The sequence below is a fragment of the Miniopterus natalensis genome, chromosome 21 (genome assembly GCF_054644295.1).
Source record: "Miniopterus natalensis isolate mMinNat1 chromosome 21, mMinNat1.hap1, whole genome shotgun sequence".
NCBI lineage: Eukaryota > Metazoa > Chordata > Mammalia > Chiroptera > Miniopteridae > Miniopterus > Miniopterus natalensis.
In genome coordinates this window covers 5,020,389-5,027,072 of record NC_142101.1, presented here as the reverse complement: position 1 = coordinate 5,027,072, position 6,684 = coordinate 5,020,389, and positions in this window count along the sequence as shown.

Genomic DNA, 6,684 nt, shown 5'->3' with positions numbered 1-6,684 from the left:
TTGCTTTTGGCACGAAGTTGAGGACAGGCTCTCCGGATGTTCTGAGCAATCACTTATTCACGACCCACCTTCCTAGCTTTAAGGCAAGCTGGTTTTGAATTGTCACAAAGATTTCACTCATTGAGTAGAGGTTTTGTAGTGTCCCCCAGATAATGGAGGTTAGCTTGAAACAAAGGCTCTACAGGGAGGGTGATCCTAACTCACCCGGGAACTCCCAACGACCACAGCAGCAGAGGGCGCGGACACTCTACGTGGACGTGTGGGAGCACAAAGCCGTATTTTACCTGTGACAGATTTCCCTTTCCCACAGCCACCCCAGGACCGAGAGGATGTCTGGCCCCGAGGGGAGCAGCAGAGAATCAGATGCTCCCTCTCTGCAGGTGGAACACGGTCCCCTGGGTCCCCTCTGCAGGGGCACTGCCATCCCCACTCCAACATGGATCGCTTTGCAAATCAAGTGCAGTGAGAGTCGAGCTTGCTGCACTTGGAGGCAGGTCCCTGTGCAGAGGGACAGGCAGCTGCCGTCGACGGGGCCGGAGCAGTGGGCCGGGTTCCCAGGGCTGCCGTGACAAACCGCCACAGACCTGGCGGCTTAAAGCCCCTCTTACTGCTGCGGCTGGTGTGGCTCAGCTGGCTGGGCATCGCTCTGAGCACCAAAAGGTTGCCGGTTTGATCCCGGGTCAGCGCGTGCAGGGGAGGCAGTCGATCAAAGTTTCTCTCTCACATTGATGTTCCTCTCTCTCTAAAAATCAGTTTAAAAAACCCCTTTATTATTTATCCTCACAGCCCTGGAAGCTATATGTCCAAAATCGAGGTGCCAGCAGGGCCATGTTTTGGTTCAGCATCACTCCAGTCTCTCCTCCGCCCTCTTCTCGGTGTCTGAGTTCTCTCCTCTTCTTTTGAGGACCCCAACCATTGGGTTTAAGGCCCGCCCTAATTCAGTGGGCCCCCTCCTTAACTAGGCACATCTGCATAGACCCTATTTCCAGACAGGAATGGTCTGCAGTTCAAGGCAGGTATGAATTTGGGGGGACACTACGTAACCCAGTATCACTAGGAACCCGCGACCGTGGCTACCAGACTGTGCTCATCTCTGCAAAGAACATGTGTTTTGTTATTTGTAAGACCTCTGAGTAATGTCTCTCTGCGAAGGCAGAGCTGCTCTCAGGAGAACGTAAGTCTACAGAGATCACGACACAGGCCCGTCTGTGATTTACCGGAAGCTGAAACGCCAGCACAGTGGGCCACGCACTTTGATGAGAATGAGCTCATACATTCGTCCACCTGCCCCGCCAGGCCCCCTCCATCCCCTCAGCACGGTTATTCGGGCATCCTGCTCGGGTGTGGGTGCAGCCCCAATGTCAGAGCAAAACCAGCAGCCACCAGCAATCAGGGCGCACTGCCTCTGCCCTGGGGGGTCTCTTCCACCCTGCACAGCCCCGCCCCAGCCCCCCGCCACGGCACTCCTCTCTGATGTGGACTTCCAATTCCAGGCCTGTCCGTGACCTGCTGGGAAGGAGCTGTCTCAGGCAGGGGCCTAGCTGTCCACCTGAGACCAGGTGGTGTGTCCTCCGGGACCAGTTTGTTTCTAAAGCCTCCAGCTGTTGGCAACTGCATTTTCTCTCTCATCATTTCCTTTTTAAAATACAAAATATACACTGAGATGCTTGAATTAAGAATATTGAGGTCAAATTCATACATAAACCATTTTAAAGTGAACAACCAGTGGCATTTAGTATTGGTCACACGTTGTGCAAACGCCACCTCCATCTGGCTCCCTTATGTTTCCCTCAATTCAAAACAAAACTTGCACCCTCCACACCAATCTGTGTGCTGTCTCTATGGATCTGCCCATTTGAACATTTCCTATAAATGGATTCATGCAATATGAGATCTTCCGTATTTGACTGATTTCACGTAGCATAGTGCTTTGGGGCCTCATCCACTTTGTATCATGTATCAGTACTTCATTCCTTTCTATGGCTCAACAGTATTCTATTCTATAAATATGCCACAACTTTTTAATTGATTTTAGACAGAGGAAGGGTGAAAGAGAGAGAGACAGAGGTAGAGAGAGAGAGGTAAGTAGGTAGACAGATATCAATGGGAGAGAGAAACAAAGATCGGTTGCCTCCCGTATGCGCCCCAATGGGGATCAAATCCTCAACTGTTTGGTGTACGGGACAACGCTCCAACCAACTGAGCCACACTGGCCAGGGCTATACCACAATTTTTTTAAAATTTATCTTTATTGTTGAGAGTATTCCAGGTGTTCCATTTTTCCCCCAAATTGACCCCTTCCACCTCGCTCCCACCCCCTCCCCAGGCCTTCACCCTGTTATTGACTGTGTCCATGGGTTATGCATACCTGCTTATAACTTCTTTGGTTAATCTCTTCCCACCCTCCTTCCCTCTGAAATATGATCGTCTGTTGTATGTGTCAATGTCTCTGGATCTATTTAGTTCATCAGATTCTTTTGTTCATCAGCTTCTTCTTAAAGAAGACCCTTCAACATTTCCTGTAGTGCTGGTCTGGTGGTGATGAACTCCTTTAGCTTTTTCTTATCTATGAAGCTCTTTATCTGACCTTCGATTCTAAATGATAGCTTTGCTGGGTAGAGCAATCTTGGTTGTAGTTCCATGTTTTTCATCACTTTGAATATTTCTTGCCACTCCCTTCTGGCCTGCAAGGTTTCTGTTGAGAAATCAGCTGACAGTCGTATGGGTGCTCCCTTGTAGGTAACTACCTGCTTTTCTCTTGCTGTTTTTAAGATTCTCTTTGTTGTTAACCTTTGGCATTTTAATTATGATGTGTCTTGCTGTGGGCCTCTTTGGGTTCCTCTTCTTTGGGACCCTCTGTGCTTCCTGGACTTGAAAGTCTATTTCTTTCCCCAGGTAGGGGAAGTTTTCTGTCATTATTTTTTCAAATAGGTTTTCAATTCCTTGGTCTCTTTCTTCCCCTTCTGACACCCCAATAATACGAAATGTTGGGCCTCTTGAAGTTGTCCCAGAGGCTCCTTAAACTATCTTCATATTACTGGATTCTTTTTTCTTTTTCTCTTTTGGTTGGGTGCTTTTTGTTTCCTCATGTTCCAAATTGCTGATTTGATTCTTAGCGTCATCTACTCTACTATTGATTCCCTGTAAATTATTCTTCATTTCAGTTTCTGTATACTTCATTTCAAATTGGTACTTTATTATGTTATTGATTTTCTCAGTTATCTCCCTAATAGTCTGCTTAAACATCCTTATAACCAAAATTCTGAACTCTGTATCTGTTAGCTTGCTTGGATCTATTTCATTTAGTTCCTCTTCTAGAGATTTCTTCTTTTCTTTCCTTTGTGACATGTTTCTTTGCCTCTGCATTTTGGCTGCTTCCAGGTGTTTGTTTCTATGTATTAGGTAGAGCTGCTGTGTCTCCTGGAATTGGTAGATTGGCTTTGTGTAGTAGGTGTCCTGTAGGGTCCAGTGGCTCAGCCTCCCCAGGCACCTGAGCTGGGCCTTCTAGGTGCTCTCCTATGTTATACCACAATTTTTTAATCCATTCATCTTTTGATGAGCATTTGGGCTGTTTCCACCCTAAGGCTACTGTGAACAGTGCAGCTTCGAACGTGTGTATATCTGTATTTGTTTGAGTGGCTGCTTTGAAGCATTTTGCGTTCCCACCAGTAATGTACTAGGTTCCAATTTTCCACATCCTTGACAACATGTTATTTTGTGTGTGTGGCTTTTTTAAAATTTTAGTCACCCTAGTGGGTGTGAGGTGGGATCTCGCTGTAGTTCTAATTTGCATTTGCCAAATGGCCAATGATGCTTAGCATCTTTTCATATGCTTGTTGTATTTACTTTTAAAAACTGTCAGCATTAAAATTTTTAAATTTTATAACAATCTTGTTTATAGAAAGGTTGCAAGTAGAGTATAAACTTCTTCCTGACCTGAATCCCTTGACCCCTACCCCTGGGTACCTGTAAGTCCTGCAAACGAGGACATTCTCTTTCAAACCACAACACCACCATCAAAGTCAGGGAGTTAACGCTGTTAGTGACCACCACCTACTCCCCAGACTCCAGTCAAGTTACCAGTAATGTCCTTTATCGCAAAAGGATCCAACTCAGAACACGTCACACGTGGTTAGAATGCCCCTCAGTTGGGCTTGTTTATGTTTCTCCGGGAAATTCAGGTATTTTCTTGGGAAGGGAGACTATGAACACACACTGCATTCTTCTTTCACAGCAGGTGGCTCAGGGCTTCAGTCTGTCCCACTGCCGCTGTTTATTTTCACCCCTTCATGAAGGTGGTTTCCCCACTCTAAAGTTATGCTTTTTCTGTTTGTAATTGTGGGGAGATACTTTGAAACTATGTAAAATTGTTCCTCAAACTTTCAATGTACATTGATTGATTCTTGAACAACATGGGTTAGAACTGCGCGGATCCATTTAAAAGCAAAATTTTCAAAATAAATATGCAGTATGCCCAGGTTTCACCTCTGCAGATTCAACCCACTGGGGACTGAAAACTACTTCTGTGGTTAGGAATCCATGGCGCCGGCTGTGTGCACTATTTTGCACCACTGTATATAGAGGACTGGGTCATCTCAGGATTTTGGTATCTGTGAGGGTCCTGGAACCAATCCCCCAAGGATATCAAGGGACGACTGTTGTAAAGTTTTGGGGGAGTCGAAAGTTATACACAGATTTTCGTGTATTAGGCCCCTGACCCTGCCTTGTTCAAGGGTCAGCTGTACTCACTCCCCGGTTGGTGTCAGCAGGGACCTGCGGTTCTGTTCAATGGGCTCTCGTTCATCACTCTCGGTCCTTACTTCGATTCATCAGCTGTCGCAGGCCCGGCAGCTGGAAACCTGTGAGCTGGTGCCTTTCTCGTGAGTCGTCACCATTCTTCGACCACCTCTTGCTCTTACCCTGACTTTCCAAGGTACTCAGAGGATGCTCCCGCTTTAAATTCCTACCAAACCGCCGTCTGCCTCTCACCCTGCCACGTGTCTCGGTGAAAACGCAGCAGCAGCACGGGAGAGAGAGAAAGCAGCTACGCACCACCTGCAGTGCCCGGCCACCCACAGCTGCAGTGCCCGGCCAGCCACAGCTGCAGTGCCCGGCCACCCACAGCTGCAGTGCCCGGCCAGCCCGGCAGGCCAGCAGCAGCCCTGCGGGTGCATGTCCACCTGCACCTCGGGCCTGTAGAGCCTCTGAAGGACTGAGCGCCGACCCACCAGCACAGCCGATCAACGCTGCCCAGCACCCGCACCTGCAACCGCACCCGCACCCAGCATTCCCAGCATGTCTGAGCTGGGGGAAGTCGACTTCCTTGCGCAGTGTGAACCCCTCTGGGTGTCAGTCTCAAACGCTAACACTGTGAGCATTGGCCGTGTGGGAGAAAAGGTGTTAAAATGGGAAGTATTTACAAATGTAAGGGTGGCTCCTGTTATGGACTAAACTGTCCCCCCCTCATATGGTAAAGCCCCAACCTCCAGTGACTGCATTTGGAAATAGGACCTTTAACGAATAATTAGATTAATAAGGTCATAGAGTGGGCCCTCACCACGTAGGACTGGAAGACACAGCTCTCTCTCCCCCCCTCCGCGCCCAGCCCCCAGCCCACCCCACACAGAGGAAAGGCCATGTGAGGTCACCAGGAGAAGGTGCCATCTACAAGCCAGAAGAGAGGTCTCACCAGGGACCAACCCTTCCACACTTTGGTTTTGCACTTCAAGCCTCCGGAACTGAGTGATAAACTTCACTGGTTTAAGCCTATGGCATTCTAATTTGGCAGCCCGGGCAGACTAAGACAACTCCTCACTGCTCGTAAGATGAAAGCCACCTGCTCCAGCCTGGGCCAGGCCAAGGACTGACTCCACGCTCAGACTCAAGAGACGATGGTGGGACACACAGCGTCCAGAGGATGAGCACAGAGGCCCCAGCTCCCAGCCGGGTGGCGTGAGGGCTGCTCACAAGGGGGCCCTGGGAAGTTCTTACAGCAGCTGCGGGCATCAGGAGCAGTCTTATGCCCAGGTGGGTAAGGTGCAAGGTGAGACCCGTACTGGCAGGTGCAGGCCAAGAGCCTGCCCCACAGGAGAGGATCGCCTCCCCATGGCTTCCAGGCCCCAAGGGAACATGCCACTTACAAGTCTCCAAAACTTGGGGAAGCCCAAAGTATGGTGTCCACATTGGGTGTCTGGAGTTCATTCATAGCTGCTCCCTGTCGATCTGTAATTTATCAACCAGGGCCATTTTCCCCATACTCGATGTTTCCTGACAATGTGGCTCATATGTACCATCTTACGTGGCTTCCAAGGTGGGGCAGGGAGCACGGTGGCTCCCGAGATGCTCATGTCCTGTTCACTGATGCCCACGCTATGTTAGGTGACGAGGGGGAATTAAGGCGCCAGCTGGAATCACCCTGGGGGTGAGCTGACTTTCAGGCGGGGGGGGGGGGTATCCCGGACCGAGTGCGTCCAGTGGACCCAGAGGTCCTTGTGAGATACATGGAGGCGGGAGGCTCAGGGTCAGCATCAAGACCTCAATGCCTCAGGGACTTGTGCAGCCCCTGAGGCTGGGAAGGGCAAGAACACAGGTTTCCTTTAGGCTTAGAGCTCCAGAAAGAACCCCAATCCTGCCGACAGAATTTGTATTATTTAAGGCACTGAGTTTGTGGTGATTGTTGCAGCT